Source organism: Haemorhous mexicanus, chromosome 6, assembly GCF_027477595.1.
Source record: "Haemorhous mexicanus isolate bHaeMex1 chromosome 6, bHaeMex1.pri, whole genome shotgun sequence".
NCBI classification, from domain to species: Eukaryota; Metazoa; Chordata; class Aves; order Passeriformes; family Fringillidae; genus Haemorhous; species Haemorhous mexicanus.
This window is the reverse complement of record NC_082346.1, coordinates 45,928,679-45,953,154: the sequence shown is the minus strand read 5'-3', so window position 1 is coordinate 45,953,154 and position 24,476 is coordinate 45,928,679.

Here is a 24,476-nt window from a genome sequence, read left to right as displayed (position 1 = left end):
AAGATGTCCTTTTCCAGACAGAAAAATTTCAAGAAAATATACGAATGCTTCTTACGGAAATAAAAATCAGACTTTTGGAGAGTTGTGCTTACTTTATGCCAAGCTACAGACTAAAGCAGATGATCCAAAAAAATCATGTTTTCTTGTGTCACAGGGTAGCTATTCTAAAACTGGTGACAGTTTGGAAAAAGGTAAGCCCTGAAAGAAAAATGACAAAAAAAAAAAAAAAAAAAAAAAAAAAAGAAAAAATAGAACAAACTTATTTTACTGCACTTATTGGCAAGAAGAAAAGAATTGGCAGATTTCTCCCCTACAGAACATTATGCTTTAAAATACATGTACACCAGTTGTTTCATTTTCTAATCTTGTTCTATTTTCTGACAACATCCTGAAGATTTGATTCCTGTACCCTTTACTTGCATTGTGAAGCATTTTACTTTATGATTTCTTCCACTCAAATTCAGAGAAACTAGTTTAAAAGTCATTGCTAGCCTGATTGACAAAATTCAGTCTGTATCTTGCCAAGGCCATCAGAGAGGGGAAAAAAGTGATTTGGAAAATGTCTTTTTTTTTTCTTTTTTTTTTTTTTTACCTTTGAGAAGCTTAGACTCAATAAGGGAAAGAAAACAAAATATCTGGTTCTTGGTACAAACTAGAACAATGCAGATGAGAGACCTGCATCCTGACTGCAGCTGTCCTCAGGCAGCTGTGCCTTCAGAGTACCTCTTTCACAGTCCCCCTGGATTACATGGCTGTGGGTTGGTAAGGGGATTGAGTCGCAGCCTCTGCACAGAGAGACACACTGAGGCTCTTACTGACACTGTCAGAGGTGTGACTATCACCTGCTGAACTCAATGCAGTACAGCCACTCTTTTTACTAACTCTGTGCTCACTGCACCAAATGCTCCTCTTCTACCCTTGTATCACCATCCAAACTACCTTAACACCTGAGGCAATTCCAGGCATTTCCATAGGCTCTTCAGCTTTTGTTCACATAATATGAAAAAGCTTCAATAAAAGAGAAAACTGGAATTTACAGTCCTAATAAAAGTTTATTTCCTTATAGCAGCAATAGCTACTATATTTTCAGCTGTCCAATAAGTTACAGACTTCCCTACTCATTAGCTCAAGAAATAGACCAACTCCTTTGAGCTCAGGCACAGTAAATCACAAACTATAGAGCTTCTCATCACTTCTAAGCTATGTAACCTAAATTCTCTCTTCAGTTAAGCAGCTTCCTCATTACCTGTGCCTGAAATATTTTTGCACCTCAATTTTTATCCTTGTTCCCTTCCCATCAATTCAGACAGCCTTCTGTTTTCTACATTACCTTCCTACTTTTCTAGACATCGTGTTCACTGTGCAGGTATGCTCTGATGACAGAGGCTGAAAACATGATGTATACCAGTATCATCAAAATACTTTGTATTCTTTGAAGTCTCCTTTTTAAGCCAAACATGACCTGAAATGAAAAATATGGAATTCTAGTATTTCAGTCCTCTAGACAGATAAAAAAAGCCTTGAAAGACTGTAAAGAAGTGCAGGGCAGGAGAAGGAGCACTGCCTTGGGGTTGAGGGAGAAAATTCAACTGGATTTACTCTATTGGATGTACTGTTCTTCCAGAAACTGTATGTGAATGACTGAAAAATGTCAGAAGGAATATAATACCACAAGATACACACAGCAGAGCTTGATTAATTTATAAAGAAATTTCTTAATATTGTATCTATTTAAATTTCTCCATAAACATTGAAGAAAATGGAGATAGCAATAAGGTGCCAGGTAAAATAAGAATTGGCTAACAAGCAATAGGAAAAAGCTCTCAAGCATAATATTCAGTTCCTCTCACCATCATGTTGAAGGGATATGAAAGCTCCCCATTTTACTCCATAGCTATCTATCTCCTTTTATCACCCTGCCAAAGTCAAAGAATCACTCCATTTTTTTTTTAGAAATTACAGCTATTGATTTCTCTCTTTTTCCTGTCCTTGTAGGAGAAATATGACTTATGAAGGGTTTCTCTGGTTGGTTTGGGCTTTGTTATTTTTGAAAGGAAACTTCTCATTCTTCCTTCCCATTTCTTCCTCTCTGTATTCCAAGGAGACCAGAACTAAAACCAAGAAGAAAGAGACACTGACAGGCCTAGTCTTTCTAAGGTCAACCACCACAGTAAAGAACACCCTTGGTGGTTTCCTTCCTCTACTTGAAAAAGGGCACAGACAAAGCTCACATGCTCTTTGCAGAGACAGTGCACATAACTGAATCCCCACAGCCACATCAGAAAAAATTTATTGGTGCAGCAGGAATCACATCATCAGCCTAAGAGAAAAGGGATCGTTTGGGAAATAAATAAACCTAAACCTCCAGATCACAACAAACAAATGCAATTACCCTGTAGTTCCAATCTCACCACCCATATACAGCTGTTACATACTCTTTAGTTACTAATGAGAACTCATGGTCTCATGGAAGAAGCTGTTCAACCTGCTCAGGGCTCATCTAAGGAAGGTAGCATTTAGAAATATTCACTCTCTCTGCTTAGTGGAAACATCCACAGACAAAGAAAGGCTGGATGCTGTGCATAATCAGAATTCATTCTCTTTTCTACTTTCCTAGTTTGATTAACATATCATGATTTCCAACTATTTTTAACAAGTCATTTTTATTCAATCAAAGGGCAAATGCTTTTTCAAGAATGTCACTCATCTAAATTATCCATCATTTTATAGTCTTCTGACAAGCCTCAAGAGACTGTTACATAGAAATAAAATCTACAGCTGAATTAACTTAGACTACTTTATAGGTGCCTGCTATTACGGCAGTGCACCAAAACTTAGAGATTGTTGAAGGCTGTGGTCCTTAGCACTAACTTTAGTTTTTGCAATAGTTATCTGTAGTACATGAGAATACTGGGTCCAAAACTTAACTTTTGTTGAATCTACATAAAGCAGAAAGGATTTTAATACCATCAGTGAAATGATTTTGCATTTATAAGGGTAAAATTGAAATTAAAACAATCTTAGCAAGGATTAGAAAACCCTTTTGATTTTAAAAATGGGATAAATGGGTGAATTTGAAAACACATAGATGGCCAGTCAAGTGTTTGTGGTTTTATTGAATTGTTCTGAGTATGAAATAGCAAGAACATCTGATTTCTCAAATTCAGGGCCTCCTGAGAGTGCAAAACCACCACTACTAGCCAAGATTTCTCGTTTGGCTGACGGTTACCAGTCTTGACACTTGCTCGTACTCTGTTGTGAATAATTCAGGAATGCTGAGTTGTTCAGTGACAAACTATGGAGGGTAAAATGAGATCTGACATTGCTGCTTCCCTGTTTTTCTTCACAGCAGAATTAATAAGCAGGATCTCTCTGTTAAGCCTTGGGATACCGAGAAAAGATCTGAATCAAAATGCCCTCATAAACACTTCCAATGTTCGCTCCACTCCAGAAAAAAGGAAGAAAGCAAAGAGGGCCTGCCTAACATTGTTCAGAAACTTAAAGTAATTGTCCAATTGCTGTAAATAAAATATTTGACTGAATCTAGAACAATACTGTTTGCTTCTAAGCCACAAAATTAGAGAGAAAGAAGAGAAGAAATAAATTTCTTCTCTGGAAAAGAAGGAGCTGAAGGTCACAGCCACCTTCTGCTAGATCCAGCTACGCCACTGTTGAAGAAAGTGGTTACCATGTTCTGCTCCACCTTTTACTGAGTCGAAAACATCTACAGATATGTCAGCTGAGCCCTTCAACACTTCTTAATTTGCTCAGATGAAATCACTTATGTCATTTTGGGCCTGGTTTGAGTTGACCTGCATGGATTTAGTTGATCTGCTTATCCTGGTTTAGAGAGCACTTTCAGCACTGTCCTGGGGTGGCTTTATTATGCTTGTATTCCCATTTGTCGGTTCTGTTTTGCTGGATATTAAGTTTACACTTTTAAGACCGGTTCTGAGAGAGAAAGGGGGAGGAGAAGAGCAGAGTTTGTTATCAGAAACTGCACTCACTCCTCACATCCTGCCCCTAGACTGGGTTGTGTGCAGCACAGACAGACAGAGTGACATAGCTCTCCTTTGCTTTTTAGGCTTTGTTTTAGCTAGCTGAGGCAGTGAAGTTCCTTGGACTGTGGTTTTTCTTTCTTTTGGAACTGTTCAAACCTGCTCTGGACTGAAAACCCAGAAGAACACCAGGAGCTCACATCTGTGGCCCACCAGGACCAGGATGCTGCATTCCAGCACCAGAGGGACTGATAAGAGACTGAGAGACCTGAACTACACTCCACAAAAACGACTTTCTCAATTTGCCATCTCTTCAGAACAGCAAGAGGTTTTATTGTTTAATATTTTTTTTATGCTTGTGAATCCTTTGCTTGTTAAAGAAACAGTTTTTTTCCAGTTTCTTTCCACAGAAATCTTTTCCCAAACCATTTGGGGGAGGGGCCATTTGAATTTGCTTTCTAGAGGGAACCCACTCGGAGGTTTCCTCCCAAAATTTGCCTTAAACAAGGACAAGCACCTACTCTAAAGGAAGTTGATAGAGTACTTGACAGACTGAGGTTAAGCTCCAAAACAGATCATGTCTCCTTAGGCTAAGAGCATTTGAAGGGAAGGAATCTTGATTTACACCTGATGTGGCTGTGGGGAATCAGTAATGTGCACCAGTGCTGCATCCTGTCCACATCCTACACTGGGCTCTTTCTCCAGTAAAGTTAAGAAGGCCCTAGAGTTCATTCTTTACAACATTACTTGACCTTAGAAACATCAGCAGAAAAACTAGAGCAATGGAGCACAGATGAGTCAATACATTCTTCTACATCCATAACTGGATCCCGAAAATGATGTCTACGAAGGGCTTGGAATAAAGGGCCAAGAACGTGTAGACCAACCTAAGAGTGTGCAGCCAGGCCACTGGTGGAGTTTTTCTGGGACAGTTATAAGTCTCAGGGCTTTTGTAACACAAAGGGCTTTGGCAAAGAAAAGATTGGCATGAACTGAACCCCAGTCAAAGCAAGTTTGTACAGATATTGGCTGATAACACTGATAGTCATGCAGAGCCTTGTGAGTCACCAGCATTAAGGGGTTTTCTTTATCTCAGTAATATTTATGTTGACTTCACATTTTTAAGGAGAGGAATTTAGGGACTAGACATAGCAAAACACACTTAAATTTAAAAATGCAAATCCCTGTAGGGACTTGAGTTTTGGCAACACAAAACAATTGTTTCTTCCCTTCATTTGAAAAACAAAGACTCCAAATCCCTCTTTTCTCTAAGCCCATTGGGAGGATTTCCAATGCACTCGAGGCACAGCAAATTCATCCAGTCAGATGGAGAAGCAGAGAGTATTTATACTGCTAAGCTTTCTATAGCACAAGAGTGTGGCAGTAAGCACCATTTTTCTTTAAATCAAAAATGAAAAGGGTATGCTAGTAAAAAGCCTAAGCTTTACAAAATCAAAATGCAGTTCTATAAACCTTAAAGTGCACCTGTGATTACCAAGCATGAGTAATAGCTCACTGCTAAAGACCACTAAAACTTTCCCTGAAGGGCATCAATTTATCTGCATCAAAATTTTTCTCTACAGCATTAGAAACTCAATAATTCTGATGTACAAGACTGAGAAATCTTAAGCAATAATAAGTGTCAGCCATTAAGCTGACAATTTTCATTTTACTGCTGCAGAGGCAAATGGAGCCACACACACACAAAAAAAATCCAACATAAAGAATGAAAATAAATGAGATTTATAATCCGCATTCTGTTTCACTGATCTGCCTTTTCATGGTTGTAAATTTGCAGCCTGTTGTAGCTAGGGACACCATGCAGTGTCTAAAAACATGAATGTAACAGTTACTGGACCAACTTTGTCACTTGATATGGAAGACATTTTGGTTAGGCTAAAAGTATTTTCAGTAATAATAAAAATTGTCTTTATATAGTATTTGCAATTAACTTTTTATTCATCGCATAAATTTTTATTCCTTGGTTTGTTTCTTTTTATGATAAGAAGGAGATGCTGCTATCGTTAGTTGTTTAACACTTGCAGTCTTTGCAGGGACACCACTGAGCTGTAGCCTGAGAAGGCTGACTTTGTACTATGTGTTTACTCCCATATACTGGATGCTGTACACTCTCTTGTTAACTTTTAGTTACCTAGGAGTTCTCAACCTCTCAGAAAATAACCTTCTGCTGAAGAAACACTTCTGTGTGCAAGATGACTTTCTATCATTTTTACCTTTATGAACCCTGGTTTGGACAAAAATGTTTTTTAGTCTTGGCAGAGTCTATGGCAAGTTAAGCTGGTTTACCACAAACATCAAACTTAATGAGTTACCAGAATTACTAGATAATTGTGGAGGGAAGTTCTCATGGTTTACCCACAGCCAAGCAGCCACTCACTCAGTCCCTCACCAGAGTGACTGAGGACAGAATCAGAAGGGTAAAAGCTGGAGAACTCGTGGGTTGACGTAAAAATAGTTTAATACTGAAAGGAAATGCCAAGTCCACAAGCCAAACAAAGCAAGGAATAGATTCACTGCTTCCCACGGCAGGCAGGTGTTCAGCCATCTCCAGAAGAGCAGAGCCCCATCACTGTAACAGTGACTTGGGAAGACAAATACCATCACTCCAAACATCCCACCCCTCCTCCTGCTTCCCCCCACTTTCTATACTGAGCACGATGTCACACGGTGTGGAATATCCCTTTGGTCAGCTGGGTCACCTGTCCTGGCTGAGTCTCCTCCCAGTATCCCCTGCATCCCCAACTTCCTCACCAGCTTAGCAGTACAGAAAGCAGAAAAGGCCTTGGCTCTGTGTAAACTCTGCTCAGCAATAACAAAAACATCTCTCTATTATCAACCCTGTATTTGGAATAATACAAAACACAGACTCATACCAGCCACTGTGAAGACACTTAATTCTACCCCTGCCAAAACCAGCAGAGGGTAGAACTCTTTTGGAAAAATTTGTCAAAAAGCAAGCACAATTGTATCCTTTATTTTTTCCTCATGCATACACACATGGTACATATTTTTTTATTTATTACCATCTATTCCAAAGCTAAAAAACTCTAGGAAATGCCATCTATTGTCATGCTGACATCTAAAGCTGAAAGGTTGAAGCAAATCATTGGGCTTAACAAATGTCAAGGGAGCTCTGCCTAAGGATAAGCAGTTCTGAGCTGGGCAATAGGGCTGACACTTCACACACTTGCTTGTGCCTACTGAGGGTTCTCATTCTTTCCTTTTCTGAATTTTCTATACATATTTCAAATAGACAAGGAAAAAAAAATCTAGTAATGGAGATTAGATGAAAAATTACTTTGTCCAAATCCTTCCTTAACTCTTGATGTGATACAATGTTAACTTTCCACACCTAGGAGGAAGCCAGCAGTCTGTCACACAGGTGGATTTCTTATGGTTAAATAAATTAATTTGAGTCATTCTTAGAGTTTATACTTTATGCCAAAGAACATTTGCAGAAAAGCCCCATACCAGAGACTCAGCCAGGTGCATTTTGAATTTTCCATGTTAAAATTGAAAATGTTTCCTGATCTATTTTTATTCTGACACAGTAAAACTGGTGACCTGAAAGTCAACTTGGTTGTTTTTTTCCACTTCAGTGCTGACCTGTTCTGTGCTCCTGGTATACTCATAAATTAGGAGATCAAGGAGGAGGGATCAAGTATCATTCCTGCAGCTGCAGGAGTACTGAGCTGAGAAAAAAATCCTTTCAAGACCATTCTTGACCCAGATTCATCCCCAGCTCTGTTAGCTTCTCACAGCCTATATTTGAGGAAGAACTGTGATTGTGATGGCAAAAATGACTCTCAGAGGCTTGTTTTGATCAGTGGAACCCTCAATCAGCCTTTATAATGCAACAATGAAACGTAATATTTACATCTTTAAAATAAATTACAACTTCCTGCTTCCTGCCATGAGTCAGATCACACATCAGAAATAAGTCAATGCTCTGTAGAGGCAAAGTTAGGCAGGTTCTGCAAAAGGTAGAGGAAAGTGCTACCTATCATCAGGCCAAAGGGCCATTCCACATGTCTGCCAGTGAAAGCTCTGTTAAAGCTCATACATAGCAAACTGCCTAAAAGCCTTTTATTTTTCATGGGACTGTATGCAAAGTACATAAGAGTAACAAATATTTAGCAATAAGGTGCATTCTTAACTGCTTCTCTGCCATTGTTTCAAACCTACCGAATTGTAGCCTGAAAGTACAGTTAGATTCTTTAGCACATGTCATGCCAACATCCCACAGTGCTGTTGTTTCAGTCATGAAAATGATCAAATTAGTATAATAAATTAAATAATATTCTGTATTCAAGGGTAGGTGATGGTAAATACAATGGCAATTGAATTTCAGTCTCTTTCTCCATTTCATTTGGTTGCTTTTGCCTACTAAATTAGTCTAAAGACATAATGAAAAATGACATGGTTTCTTGAAATGAATCTGAATCGTTCTGACTTGTGACTCTCAGAAATAGCATTAGCACATGTTCCCTTCATAAGTTCACAGCTTATGATAATATGAAAAATAAAATCATAAGACCATATGAGAGCTACTGAAAAAATGAAGCAAAAGGAGAAATATCAGCTTCCCATTGGTAGAAAATAAATAATGAAGTAAAAAAGACAAAGTTGTAAAAGCCACTGCCTACATACTTCTGATATACCACCTGCTCTGACAATAACTTTTAGATGTCTCCATATCCTATAGGATCTTACTCTCCGAGGTAACTTCTCTTCTTTCTCTGGACTGTACACTCCCTGAGAATTTCCTGTACAGCACTGCATGCAGCTCATATTGGAGCATGGTGCTGATAATGACCATGTCATGGCTTCACCCCCTGAATGGGTCATTCACTTAGCACTTGAACTCAGTGATCCTTGTGGGTCCCTTCTAATTGTAAATACTCTGTAATTCTGGAAAATGTGGTTTATACTATTAATGATGTGTACACAAAGAGCAAAACAGTCCTCAGTGGCTGAGCCACCCTTATTTTAAATTGACAAAAACTCAACAAAAGGATGAAGAATATACAAGAGGATCATTTTGGAGTATTCTCTATTGTATTAAGGCATTGTGTTTTCTATCACAGAATCACAGAATTATAGAATTGACTCAGTTGCAAGAGACCCTAAACATCACTTAGTTCCAGCTCCCCACTGTGGGCTGGGATATCTTTCACTAGACCAGGTAGCTCAGAGCCCCATACAATCTGGCCTTGAACATTTCCAGGGGTGGGACATCCATCTCTTCTTTGGGCTACCTTCCACTGTGTCAACATCCTCACAGTAAAGAATTTATTCCTAATATCTAATTGAAACCTACCCTCAGTTTGAAACCATTCCACCTTGCTCTGTCACCACACACTCTTGTAAACAGTACCTCTCCATCTTTCTTGTAGGCTCCTTTCAGGTACTGGAAGGTTTCAATTATGTCACCAGACACAGGCTGAATAATTCCAGTTCTCTTAGTTCTCATGTGGTATTTTTTTCCCTGTAACATGTCACCCTCCATCCCATGTCACAGACTTCAATTCAATTGCAAGAAAATAAATCCCTCATCATGCAAAAACTTCACAGAAAACTCAGCTGATTAAAAAAAAAAGGCAAAACAAATTGGACTTTGATATTTATCCTGATTCAAACTTGCTTAAAAAAATTTGGTATTTTCTCATTCAAGATATTTCCCTACAGTAGGATTTTCTAACAATCTTTTTGTTCCAGGGAAAAATAAGGGCTATTTTCTTCTAGATGTTCTTTAATACCTGGCTTCTATATTGAATATATGAAAACATTTGAGTCTCAAGTACTCATAAATTTGTAATTTGAAGATGTATATCAAGTAAATATAGGATGTCTGACTGCAGGACCCTGAGTAATCACAGCATCTCCTATTTGCTTGAAAAAGATCCTTCTTGGATATTTCTATTTGCTTGAACACAGCCATGACAACAGGAACAATGTGAAACTCGAGTTCTTTGAGGTGGTCCTACACCACACAAGAAGTTCACATGCTGATGTCTTCTGAGAGGCTCATCACACAGACTGCATTGGTTGAATGATGGCAGCAGCCCTTCATTCTGTCAAAATTTTTCATGCAGACCTGTGGGACATAACACTTTCTCTGCAGACTGAGGGGTGGGAGACATTAAAGTGTACTGTTAGGTCAATTTTCTAAATTTTACATCTAGGTAATTTTCACAGATAAACTACTCTTCTGCCTTCTCTATCCATGGAGCCCTTTTATAATCTCTTTCAATACTGATTATCTGTAGTTGTACTTAGAGTGTGAGCAGAACAGAAAATTAGTCAAGTTGGCAGCCTGTAAATCCTTGTGTGGATATCAGCTTCAATGACCTTTGCATCATTTATTTCACTTACATATGCTAATGATCTCAAAACCACTACTCAAACTGATCAATGAACCAAACACGAGGCTGTCTTCAGCCAGCTGCTGCAGCCCTGTATAACAGCACATAGCAACTGGCTGCAATACCTTAAAGAGAAGTGCCCAACAGGCTACTCAAACGAGAACACATGGAGATTTTATTTCACTGACCTAGAGCAGTAACATTCAGCCTAACTGCAATGTTCTCCTCCTTCTCCCATGGCTTCACTTGGCAACGTTTAGAGGTGAGGCTAAGGTTGTGTCTCCAGCTATACAGTGTTCAACCAGCACAGCTGTAGTCTTGGTTCTCTGCCCTCCCTGACGAAGCAAAAGTCCTTACTAAAGTACCAGAGATCAAGCTGCTAAGTGCAGCCTGGCAGCAACCCATTCTACTACAAATCTTGGCTCTCCTTTCCTTTCACAACATCTCTCTCCAGGGCACACCATAGCCATGGGAAGCAGCAGAAGTCAAAGCTCAGTAAATGTAGGAATCTTAATTGCTCAGGCCAGTACAGCTGCCATATCCAACATGGGCAAAATACACTCATGTCCTTTGGTCAGCACCTGTTCGGCCCAGTGTCTTGAACTGGCTCCAAGAATGGTTTTATGCTCCAAGAATAAAACCCTTGACACAGAGAACATCCAATTTCCTAGAAATACTGATATTTAGCTGTACTCTATGTGCAGGCTGGTACTGGGGGCAGCCAAGCAGGCAGGTGACCTTTCTACTCATAATTGTCTTCAAATAAAATTAAAAGCTTAGATAGCTATAAATTTGCTTAAATTTTTAAAAGTCACTTTTGAGCTTGGTTGACAGCTCCAGCTGGAGACTAAACATTTCCATCCACTAGCTAAGTAATATATAGCCAGTTGCAATGCTGTCTCTCCAGTGAGATGAGATGAGATTAAATGATTCTCTCTCTCCAATGAGATGGGACCAATTCTGTAGATGACAGAGCAGTCCATAACATTTATTTTATTCTGTCTTATCTCTCAGGTGACAGGGCACCAGCAGTGGTATCTTCTCTGGCCTTCTAGTAGTTTGAAAATTGAGCAATGAGCACTGGTGACCTGGACCACATTTGAACTAAAATTCTATGTTGTATACAGAGTCTCCACAGCTGCAAGAAGTTCCTTGTCCCACTTACAGCTAAAAACCAATCTATCCTGCAAAGAAACTGGAAGTTTATCTGAGTTGTACATTGTCCTGATTTTTCCTCACATGTTGTCAACAAAACCAGATGAATGAAAGCTTTTACAGACCCAGATTCAAAGTACAGTATACAGGTAGAAGTATGGAATTACCTGAACCATCTATAGAAGTATTCTCTCACTAACAAATACCCTGACTTTTGTAAAAAAAAAAAAAAAAAGGGCCTATTATAGAAATATAATAACCACTTAGAACTCCTCTTGTCAAGTAGCTTATATGAGAAATAATTACTCTGGCTCCTCAGCTGCCTTCAAATCAGATGTGTAAGAGGATATCAATTCAGAAAGATTCTGGCCAGCCTTACTGTTCTCATAAATATTTTTCTATTTATTCATTCACTATCCTGTAGTTCACAGGAAGTGATTGAAAACAAAGAAAGTGATGTGAAAATCACAAATAAAGTCAAAGGAAGAACTGAAACACAGCTCGACTTTGGAAAGTCATTCCAAGGCCAGATCAGGTATAACTTAAACCTTACCCAGAAAACAGAATACCAGTATGAGATGCCAAAGATGTTTTAAGATGTTTTTGCAGTTTCATCTCAGTGTTGCTTGCCATGCTGCTGAACAAGAAAGAATACCTAATAAAATATGTGCTCTTATGGACAATTTGTTCTGGCCGGGCTAAATAAGAAATGTGTTATTTAGAACAGTGACAATTATACTTCTTCAATAATTACACTCTGTTGTTTTTAAAACTTTTGAATGATTAATTGCTGGTGTGATCTCCAGAGAAAAGTGTGTAATCCCCTTGCTGTGCTGCAAAGGGCCCCAGCAGCACCATATTGCTGAGCACCCTGCAGGCACCAACGGAGACAGTTGCAGGTGTTCTTGGGGCTCAGGGCACTCCAATGATACAACCACCTGTCTAGAAATTGTGGGATTCAATGCCAAAAAGATTTCTTTACATTCACTCATGTGATAAAACAGCGTCCATAACATATTTTACCCTCCAAAGCAAGAATCCCCAGAAAAATCAACTACCACTAAAAAACACATGTACACATTGAGAGATATTTCTCTGGCATAATTGAGAGCTACTCTCTTAATATAAAAGTGCAATCTCAGATAAGGATTTGGTCCATCCAATTTGAATACTATAATATACACATTCTTTACAATTAAATAGTTGAACTGTTATCTCCATCTAACTGCCTCATTACTGTTCATTCATTTCCTGTCAGCACCACAAAAAAAGTTAGGAGAAGGATTTTCCATGAAGAGAGAGCTCACAATGGAAAGGGGAGGTTTCTATGTGGAAAAGGGAGAGCATGTAGGCAGCAGAGAAATGAGGGCAGGGGAAGCAGATCAGTAGGCCACTCAGTACAGAGGTACAGGATCAAATAGCAAAAAAATAAACTATACTTGGGGAAATGAGGCTTGGAAGGTGTAAAGAGTGTGGGTAGCTATTTAAGTAGTTTAAATTAAATGGAACATTATGTACCAGGAAAGACAAATTTCATGTTCCCTGTGTCCTCAGAGTGTAAAAGAGGTTCCTAACAAGCCAATTCTCAACAGTGTAAGGAGACTATACTAATGCATACCCTCTAACCCAGTATTATCACATCTAGAGATCTCTTCTGTGCTGCTTGCAGAAGAAAGCCTCACAGGCAGTATTATGTCATTGAAAGCAGCACTGAAAACTACCCACTTGGCATCCAATGAATAGGTCCTTATTTTCCTGCCTTTCTTATGCTACAGGCTGTGAGACAGTCTGATCATCTGAATTTCAGAGCATTTTTTGCATGGAAAAATGCAGCCTAAAGCCATAACACCTGCCTGCCTGTACTAGTAGTCACAGTAATCCCTTGTAGTACCTCTCCCCCCCTTCACCATGCTGGAAAGAAGACCAGTGCTGTCCCCACCTTCTCTTTTCAGAAGAGAACAGTTGGCAACAGAGAGTCAGCTGGAGAGTGAGAGGACTTCAGAGTTTAATGCTCAGCTTCTGCTGAATCCCAACCAACATCCGTGGCTGCTGTGTTCAGAGGAGAGCTGGGGAGAGAGAATCTGTTAAGGACAAACCAAATGGGTTTGTCCTCACACTGACCAACCCTGGTCCTATGCCCTCTAGTGGAAGGGCATTTATCTCTGTCCTTTGTTTTACAAGGGCAGTGGATTCATGTATTTTTAATAAAGAAAAAATAGCTTCCAGCCCCATCCCTACTGCACAGTGACATGAAGCCCCTCCTGATACTAAGCAGCCTTGCAATGGCTCTGCCTTACACCCAGCCTGGAGAAGTGCCATCCATCAGGTTCACTGAATTAAACTAAGTACAGCATGTGAATAACTGTAGATCTTTAAACCACCAGACAGCTGCAAAATATGGTCATCTTGGGTGGATGTCTACAAAGTTTATGCATATATGCAAATCAAGCTATCACAAGAACAGATGGCAAAATAAACAGTAAAAATACAATTGATCACACAATCACAGCAGCTCTTTGTTTCTCTCTTCCTAAGTGCTGACTACAAGAGTAACTATAAAATTTCAGTCATCACTGTATCTTGATTTGGTAATAGCATTTTTCTGCACAGTGAGAGTTTAAAAAATGGAGTAATAACTCAATTATGTCTGATTATGATACTAATATGATTGATTTTCTGACTAACTAGGATACTAGAGGGAATTCTCTTGGGCCAGTGAAATCAGTGCCTAATGACACAAAGTCATGTATTGGCAGAAGCATCATAAAAAGGTTTCACATAAAAGCCCATAATCTAGCCAGCTTCAGAAATCCAAGCTGAAATCCAGCTATATCAAGTTGATAGCAATTCTCACAGTTCCACACAATAATACATGGTCATTACAGATTGTTATTGTACAATGTTTTCATACATAGCTTGTTTCTGCCTACACTGCCAAGAATCTAATTGTAGTAAGTGACTACCATATTACTAGCATGAATAAAACCTTGTTTTTCAAGGGCTGGATTTTTCAAAATGATGACTACAAATCAGAGTCTAATGCTTACCAATTACTCTCAAATTGTCATTATGTGCCTGCATAAGCAAAGACTTATACAAGGGGTTTCGTGGTGCAATAGATAGGCCAAATGTTGAGAATAATTCCTCTTCAGCATGTCTTCATAGGGAGGGAAGCATCTACTCAAATAGTCAGGAAAAAAACAGATAGAAGGTGATGGAAGACCTCAAACACAAACCACTGCACTTTATATACAAGCATTTTCATTGTAGCATTTTGGCCTATATTATTCTCTACTTTAAGTGCCCATTTAAATTGCATTTTCAGCTTTCCCCAGAACTGTGTGTAGAAACTTTTGTATGTTTTACATGCTTCTTCCCCCTTTTCCAAAAATTATCTTTTCCCCACATTAACACCAAGAATTCACTTTCTGTTAATTGCTCAGTAAAAGAGAGCACCTTGGGGCTTTATTAAGTAAGATTTCTGAGAGACTGAACCATGTGTGACCTAAATTGGCTACATAAGTGCTTTCTGGAGGGCATAGAGCAGTATTCACAAACATAATCGTCTTTCACCTTGATGTTAATTATATACTTTGCCATTCAAAATAAGTTATGGCCATGAGCTAAAGCATTTATAAAGTAAACATGTCAGGAAAGCAAGATACGGGAGAATTAATTAAAATAGTAAACTCAGCACTATTAAAAATGCCTTTTCTTTTTACTCTCAATCTCTAGTGTGGCCTAAACAGAAAACAACCATTGGTCTCTAAAAGGAAGGCAGCAAATTTTCACCTCTCTAGGTTGCTTTGCTTAAAAATAAAAATATAATGCACAGGTTTTTTCCTTGGAATATGAAAATAAATGGGCCTTTCTGGTTAACAACAATTTGATTAGCAGGAAATGCCTCAGGGTCTCATAATTTTTTTTTCTCTTAAAAAAAAATGTTTTATATAACCTATCATTTTTACATTAAATTTTCTGTCCAAGTTTTTTTCTTCCCATTTTAAAAATCAAGGATATTTATACAAAAACATAATCTTTATTTTAGAACTGTGCTCTACTCCACTACACTTCATATCACCCTTTATTGAGAGTGAGTTTTCTGGTGGGGTTTGTTGCATGTTGTTTAAGGCAGGACCACAAGAACCCAACAAAAATCACCTCAATCCAGAAAGCAAAGTCTCCGACCGAAAAAGATGGCAACCACAATTTATTGATTGCCAACAGCAATTAATGATGAGTTTAGAAAAACTTGTTCCAGAGCCAGCCAGATTTAAAGCACTGGCTCAGCTGATACAAAATACTAGATTTTACAAACAGACTTTAGAGGCATTTCAGAAAAATCATAAAGAAGATACTAGGGAAAAAAATTGAGTTTTTTTGCTTTAAATTTTCATCTGCCAGTCTGTTAACAGGATACAGTACAGTTGAGGATACAGAACAGAGATACATCAGATTTTTCTCGTAATTTTAAGATTTGAAACCACCCTGCTTGCTTCCTACTTCCCAGTCCACCTCAGCCCCTCAGATGTCCCACTGGGGCACTGCCTCTGAATCCAGGCTGTGCTCTCTTCTACATTGTCTCCAAAATTCAGTGTGAAGAATTCCACTCCTCATTTTCACTCTCTTCTCCATCCACCATTTTTGTCTGCCTGATACCTAAATGCTAACTAAGTCCTCAATGCTCCTCTGTAAGCCCACAAAGAAAACCAACTAAAAGTATAAAAATCAATGTCTGCAACTTCAGAAAAAATATATGACAGATTTATACAAGATGAATCCACTGAAAGGTTCAGTACCTGGGACAATATTTTGGGGAATTTTATTTTGTTTGTCTTTATGCTTTCTTTCTAAACCAGTGCTGATGAATGTGTTAAATCAGACTGCTGACACAAATAATCCTTTGATCTAAGCTAACAGTGCTGTTCTTATGCAGTGTCTGTACAATACCTCCATTCTCTGTTCACTCTTTTATCTTTTTGTATAGAAGCTAAGACTAAGGTTCTTGCAAAACAATTTTGTTGATATCTGACATACTTTATAAACTAAGTAATATTTCATAGGCCTGTAACATCACCCATTTGAGTCATACTGGATATTAGTTACAAGTATAATAGATTAAATTAATATTAGAAGCACTTTCTTTAAAATACAATACTAAAGTTTAGATATAGAATTTCTCACCTACTTCAGGATATTAACTGCAGACCAAAAAGAATAATGAGGGCATGGACTAAGCACAAAGTAGAATAAAAAGATATTAGGGAAAATTTTTAAGCCTCTTTTATGTCAGTATTTTCACTTATCAAGTTCATTTTATTTCCAGGATACAGTTTAAGTCTTAACTCAAACCTCTAGGAGGTACTAGAGTTGCCTTGTTCTGGGCACTCATGAGACTCAGACCACTCACAACAAGGACATGGAGGTTCTTGAGCGTGTCCAAAACAGAGCAACAAAGTTGGTGTAGGGTCTGGAGCACAAGTCTGATGAGGAGCAGCTGAGGGAGCCGGGGCTGTTTAGCCTGGAGAAAAGAAGGCTCGGGGTGACCTTATCACTCTCTACAAATGACTAAAAGGAGCTTGTAGCCAGGCGGGGGTCAGCCTCTTCTCCCAGGTAACAACTGTTCAGACAGGAGGAAATGGCTTCAAGTGTGCCAAGTGTCTGCATATTAGGAAAAATTTCTTCACTGAAAGGCTGGTCAGGCATTGAAATAGGCTGCCCAGGGAAGTGGTGGATTCATCAGCCTTGGAAGCGTTAAAAAGGCATGTGCACGTTGCACTCGGGGAGGAGCTAGTGATAAACACGGTGGTGCTGAATTAACAGCTGGACTCAGTGATCATGGAGGTCTTTTCCATCCTTAATGATCCTAAGATTCTATGAAACACATTCTCAGTTTTCATTTCAAGTCCTCATCTAAAATCCTCTGCAAGATGCTCAGATTGCAGTGCTTTTGTCTTTTTTGTATCACTTCAGGTGACACATACTGCTTTAAAAAACACTTAGTACTAAACTCTCTTAATGTCCATGAACATTTTGAATTATTTTAAAAGAAGATGCAAAATTCTCCACTACAGATTATTAGAAAAGCTACTACAGGCCACTCTTATTTCCCTTCTAATTTCACTGTCCTTTCTTAGGAAAAAGTGTCAACACCATTACCCAGCTGATCATTTTGCCAGCACTTTAGACAAATACCCTGTGCCCCATTATTAATAGTCTTTCTGAAATGTATCCTTTTTGCCAGTACTATGTTACCCTCTATTTTCAAATTGCTAAATAATGGCTGAGAAATCTTATATGTTGCAATTGATTCTGATGGATTATCATGTTCAGGTTGCACTACTGTACTTTATGACATCACTATGATTGGTCTGGAACTCAGCCTTTGCCAGGTCTTGCCATAAAAACTGCTATCTTATAGCACATGAGAAATATTTCAGAGATGACTAAGCCAGTCCCCTACTGTGATGTTTTAATTACATAAATCAACCACCAAGAATAATGATTCAAGGTATCAGGTTCCCACAACAGTGACGCAATTTATTAATCCACTCACTGTTACTTGCAAAATAAGCAAAGTTGAGCTGAGATAAATAAGCTTTAAAATGTCATAATAAGGAATAGTATCTGAAATTTAGTATCTAAATTGCTCATAGTAGAATTGAGGCAGAATGGACAGACAGTAAGTCACCGGCAGACAGACCTTCACCTCATTCAGCAGAGATGCAGGATCATTAACTATTGGATATCATATTCTTAAGGTATCCTAAGAGATAGGCTACTTATACTGAAATATTTTTAAAGTACCCTTTACTTAGAAACTATTTTATAGAAATTACTATATGCATGTCATGAAGCATGGGTGCAACAAATACATCCTAACTAACCCATAACTGAAAAAAAAAAGGAAGAAAGCAATAAATTACTTGGAAAAAGCTGAAATATCTACACAAAAGAGATATGATGCAGGTCAGAATGTTTGTGTGAAACTAACAGAGTGGCTGGAACTGCATAGGTCCCACAGTGACAAGAGGGGTTTATGCAACTGAATATGAGAGAGATATTAGTAATTTCTCTGTATTTATTAGTATTAGCTGTAGTAAATTATTCCGCACATTTCTGATTAGCTGCACCTCACAAAAGTTACAGCTGCAGCAAATTATTTCAGTGGTCATTCTTAAGAGCAACTTTATCCAAAGAATAAGAAATCATAAGCAAATCACTATTTTCACTACAGTCATCTGAAGTACAGATAAAAGCTCTATAATTACATCTAGATATGAATATAGACATCTGGATATGAATATAATCCCATCTAGATAACATAACATCTAGAATAATGAAAGTACAATGAAAATTATGACATGGAAAGTAACAGTAGAAACCAATCCCAGACTGATACAAGAACACCCTTTAAACTCAATCCTTTACTCTCTTCAAGCTTAAGCCTCCAAAAAGATTGTCTAGGGCACAACTTTAATTAAATATACCAATAACATTCATTATTATTTATAAAGCAGTGTTTTATTTCAGTTATTTACTAGTACATGTAATATACTTTAAAAATGGTTATATGTCTTTTTCATTTTGATCCTATTAAATTGATTGGGAGCCTTTCTATACCCTGCCTTAGTCCTGAATGGGATTCACAAACTCCCCAGAAAGAGTTCAAAAAAAACCAAGACAAATAATGAAAGGGTTTATGCAGCAAAATATGAAATATATAAAAGCTAAATGAACTAACATTAGGCACAGGTCTGGTATAGTATGCTGACTTTGGCAAAATGAGAGCTATCTTCAAGAATGAGGAGCCAGAATTCTCTCTGTTCCTCTTCCCAGCTGACAGAATTTACAGCTCTGTGAGAAAAGTTTCATTCCCATGGGCCATTTGGCTCCTGTTCCCCTCTTCAGAACACTAGCTGTTCTGCAAATTAAAACAACATTTTCTACTATGGGGTATATGCCCCACCAAGTCTACATCGACACTAGGTGGTACAATCACCTTGGGGAAAATTACCAAATACTGCTGGGACAATCACATCCTTATTGATATCACTTACTGCTCTTGGAGCAAAAGCCTTTTGTACCACTAACTAAACTAAAACTTTCAATCTTATTGAAACATAAAGGAGAAATTATGCTGCTCATTTACATAATACAGGAAATTTTTCTAATGTTACAAGATATCATTAAAAAAATATAAACCATTGACTACTCTCACAAAAACCATGAAAAACACATTGGATGCTTTCACTTGGAGCTATTTTCTAACCGATTGGGATTGAAACCAGTTTCCAAGCATCAAGAAACTGCCATTTCCTACCAAACCAGAAATGTTTTCTGGTCAGTTTTTCTATTCTTACTCTATTTGAAAGAAGATAAATTTATTTACACCTACTGAAAACATCATAGCCCAATTCTTTAGAAAGATAAATGAAAAATTTTCAGTAAGCATACCAAGAATTAGCTGATTGTTCAACAACACTGTGAAGTACAAAGTAAGGCCAAAGTAAGAATTAAAATAAATAAATATTCCTAATAAAAGAACTCTTTGCAGCATCCTTTTGATGATTCACACAGTTTTAGTGATTGCCCAGCCCTCTAATTTTCCAAGGTCTCTTGGCAGGGCCTCCCTGTCTTCAAGGGAGTCAACAGCTCCTCCCAGTTTTGTATCATCTACGAACTTGCTTGGTATCCCTTCAAGTCTTGAGTCCAAGACATTTATGAAGATGTTGAAGAGCACAGGACCAAGGATGCAGCCCTGTGGAACACCACTAGTAACAAGTCACCAGTCTGATGTCACCCCATTCACTGTAACCCTTTGTGCCCAACCTCTGATCCAGCTGCTCACACATCACATGATGTGTTTATCCAGCTGTGTGCTGGATCCAGAAGGATCCTGTGAGAGAAAGTATCAAAAGCTTTACCAAAATCCAAAATATTAGCATCAAGCGGCTTCCATTGATCAACTAGGTGGGTTACGCTGCCATAAAAGGAAAATGAAAGTCCTGATAAGCAGACTTTACCCTTTACAAACCATCCTGGTTGTGACTGATGACTGTGTTGTCCTCCAGATATTTTTCAATAACTCCCGGAATCATCTACCCCATAACTTTATCAGACACTGAAGTCGGACTAACAAGCCTGTAGTGTCGAGGGTCATCCTTCTAGACCTTTCTGAAAACTGTGACAATGTTAGCTAATGGCAATGTTAGTCAATAGGGACCTCTCCAGATTCCCAAGATCCTTCAAATATAGTCAAGAGAGATCTCGATCTCATAAATACCTATAAGAGCTAATTCAGAGCATTTTCATGATGTCAGTCATTGCCTACAGCTGAGAAAAACTAAAATAAAGCGAAAAAAAATGAAACTATTTTACCACATGTACGGGGAGTTGGTGGCAGATCTTGGCATGCAGCAGCTTGGTTTGCCTTTGAATCATGAAGCCAAAGTCCCACATAACACCAGGGGAGGCACTACAGCTGGAGTGCTTTACAGTACTATCACTATAACTTTGTGCCACTGATGTCTAAGATTAAAAAAAAAAAATAAATAACACCAGGATGAAAAGTAGACCTCATTCAGTTCTCAGAGGGCTTTCCTCAAGTATTCCTCAAGCAAATTCCAAATATCTTGAACAGAGTTTTCAGAAGGTCCCTTGAGGTCATCTACAGAATTTTTCCCCTATAAATGCTAATACGCTTGAGCTGAAGCAGTGTTTCTGTCGACACTTAAAAGCATGGCTAGCAGTTGATTATGACGCAGCATGCTATGAAATTTGAAGCATACCAGGATATTTCACTTTCACCGAGCAACTTCTATTAGGAAAGTGCAAGTGACCAATTTTCATTTATTTACTGAGTATCATTTAAGGACTGTTAGAGTCTTTTAAGCTTTTCCTACCAAGACAGTACCACCCTCTTCTTTGAATAAAAATGATATAAAAGTATAAAATTGGTCAGAAAATAAATTGCCAGTACACAGCTGTAGTGATAAAGGCCAGTGCAGCACTGGATAATATCTTTAAGAGTACATGTGAGAAATGGTCCTGCAGTGGCCAGGGCAGGGGAGAAGGAAGAGAGAAGGTGCTCCAGACAATGCAGCAGGAGTTCCTCTGCAGACACTGGGGTAAACAATGGTTTAGCAGGCTCTCACTCACCATTTTGCAACATTGATGAACAGATGTGCCCCTGCAGCCCTTAAGCATCCGCAATGAAGGCAGGCAATGCTTTAACCCAAGCCAGAAACAAAGTGCCAAGCAAGGGCTCAAGATAAACTTGCGGCTGAAGACAAAAGCCAATTTACTAGGGAAATCAAAAGCCCCACATGCAAGCAAAGCCGGCAACACCGTCATCACGCAGCTATTGTGACACCACTGGTGATGCTGGCTCTGTAAAGCACTTGCATCACAAAGGGCCCCAGCCTGGCACCCCTATAAAAGCAGGGCAGCCGCTCCCAGCACTCAGCGAGCGCCACCATGGCTGGTTACCGTCGGCGGGGCAGAGGGCGCAGGAGCAGGAGCCGGAGCCGCCATCCCCTGCGGAAGACACGGCGCGCCGGCCACAGCCGCTCTCGCCGCCGCAGCACGCGGCCCAGGGCCACAGCCCATGGCGCCCCGATCATTGTGCGCCGGCCCCCCAAGAGACGCATACGTCACGAAGAAGAAGAGGAGCCGGAGGATGAGCTGGATGACCTGGGAGAGATCCCTGAGCCCGTAGACAACTTTGAGCTTTAGAGCCAGAGCCCCTGAGAAGACCAGCCAGCACATGGGCCTGGCTGCAGCAATAAAGTATAGCAACCTCGCATGATGACTGCGTGCATCTCTGGTTCACTGCCCAACAGCACTAGATAGCTCAGTGTCCTCCCTTGTCCCAGGGGTGTGGGTGGCCCACAGGTCAGTATGTCCATGTTCATGCCCAACATCAGGATGTGCGTGTCCAGACGTGATGTTCTGTGCGTGATCTGTATGTCCAAGGCTGCTCATGCATGGCATGTGCATGTCCAGGGTTGTCTTTTTTTGGGATGAGGTATGATTGTTTATGCAGCCCACGGCCGATGGGGCATGTATATGACCGAGGACACAGGGATAACCTCTGCTCCTGCCACTGCTCCCCTAGGGTCCCTTTTTTGGGTCCCTCTTATTGCAGAGTCCCATGGGGCTGAGCAGAGCCCACAGAGAGAAGAACCCTCCGTGCCTCATGCCCTCTCCTGTGGCACTGCTGGAGTTAAGAGGGTAAAGGCTAGACAAAGTAGTGCAAGTTGCTCTGCCCACCCAGCTCCTGACTCACACTGGCCATTCCCCCGCTCCTGGCAGGGTTGTCACACTGCCCTTCACAGATCTCCTGTAGACAGACCACCTGAACCTGGCAACATGCTTCTCAGGGCTGCTGTGCTTCCAGTCACGTCCTCCTGGTTCTCTGTGCCTATACTGGGCTTGGGTTGATGAGGGCTCCAGAGCAAGGAGACAGTGTGGAGAGCATCTGGGAGAATCTGCCACCAGTTGCCCCATGTTGGCCAGTGTAGTGCCAGCCAGGCCCAAGAAGGACTCGTCGCTGGTCAAGGCTGAGTCCATTCACAAAGGTGGTAGTGCCTCAGAAATAATGTCCTGGGGAATACATGTGAGAAACAGATCTGCAGAGGCCAGGACAGGAGAGAAGGAAGAGAGAAGGTGCTCCGGACAATGCAGCAGGAGTTCCTCTGCAGACACTGCGGAAGACCATGATTTGCAGGCTCTTACTGTGCAGCCCATTCTGTGCCATTGGCAAGCAGATGTGCCCCTGCAGCCCTTAAGCATCCACAGTGAAGGCAGGCAATGTTTTAACCCAAGCCAGAAACAAAGTGCCACACAGGGGCTCACTCTCCCCACCACCTTGCTGGAGGAGAGGATTGGAGGAGTAAAGATGGGAAAACTTGTGGCTGAAGACAAAAGCCAATTTACTAGGGAAATCAAAAGCCCCACATGCAAGCAAAGCCGGCAACACTGTCATCATGCAGCCATTGTGACACCACTGGTGATGCTGGCTCTGTAAAGCACTTGCATCACAAAGGGCCCCAGCCTGGCACCCCTATAAAAGCAGGGCAGCCGCTCCCAGCACTCAGCGAGCACCACCATGGCTGGTTACCGTCGGCGGGGCAGAGGGCGCAGGAGCAGGAGCCGGAGCCGGAGCCGCCGTCATCCCCTGCGGAGGACACGGCGCACCGGCCACAGCCGCCCTCGCCGCCGCAGCACGCGGCCCAGGGCCACAGCCCACGCCATCAAGCGCCGGCCCCCCAGGAGACACACACGTCTCATAGAAGAGGAAGAGGAGCCGGAGGATGAGCTGGATGACCTGGGAGGGTTCACTGAGCCCATAGATGACTTTGAGTTTTAGAGCCAGAGCCCCTGAGAAGACCAGCCAGGACATGGGCCTGGCTGCAGCAATAAAACATAGCAACCTCGCATGATGACTTTGTCTGTGTCTGCTGCACTGTCCAGCAGTAGTAGATCACTTGGGGTCTGCCTGTGTCCCAGGGGTGTGGGTGGCCCACGGGTCAGTGTGTCCATGTCCATGCCCGACAGCTGTGGGTGTCACAATATGTGAGAGGGTTTGTGACCAGAGTAGCGGGCCATGGACACATGCACACCTTTTCCTGGACACCCCGACTTTTTTCTCAAGCCACAAATTTTATCAGTTTTAGTCTTCTGATTCTACCCCCCAGCAAACTACCCTCAAACTCCCAGCAGTACTGTGGGAGAGGACACAAAGCACCAAAAGTTCTTCTTTGTGTGGGCTCTGCTCAGCCCCTTGGGACCTTGCAAAAAAAGGGGCCCAAAAATGGACCCCAGGGGACTAGAGAAAAGAGCAGGGACATCTGTGTGGCCTTGGTCACATGAACTGCCCAACAGGGAGAGATTACATGTATTGTTTATATTCATCTATTCATACTTGAACACC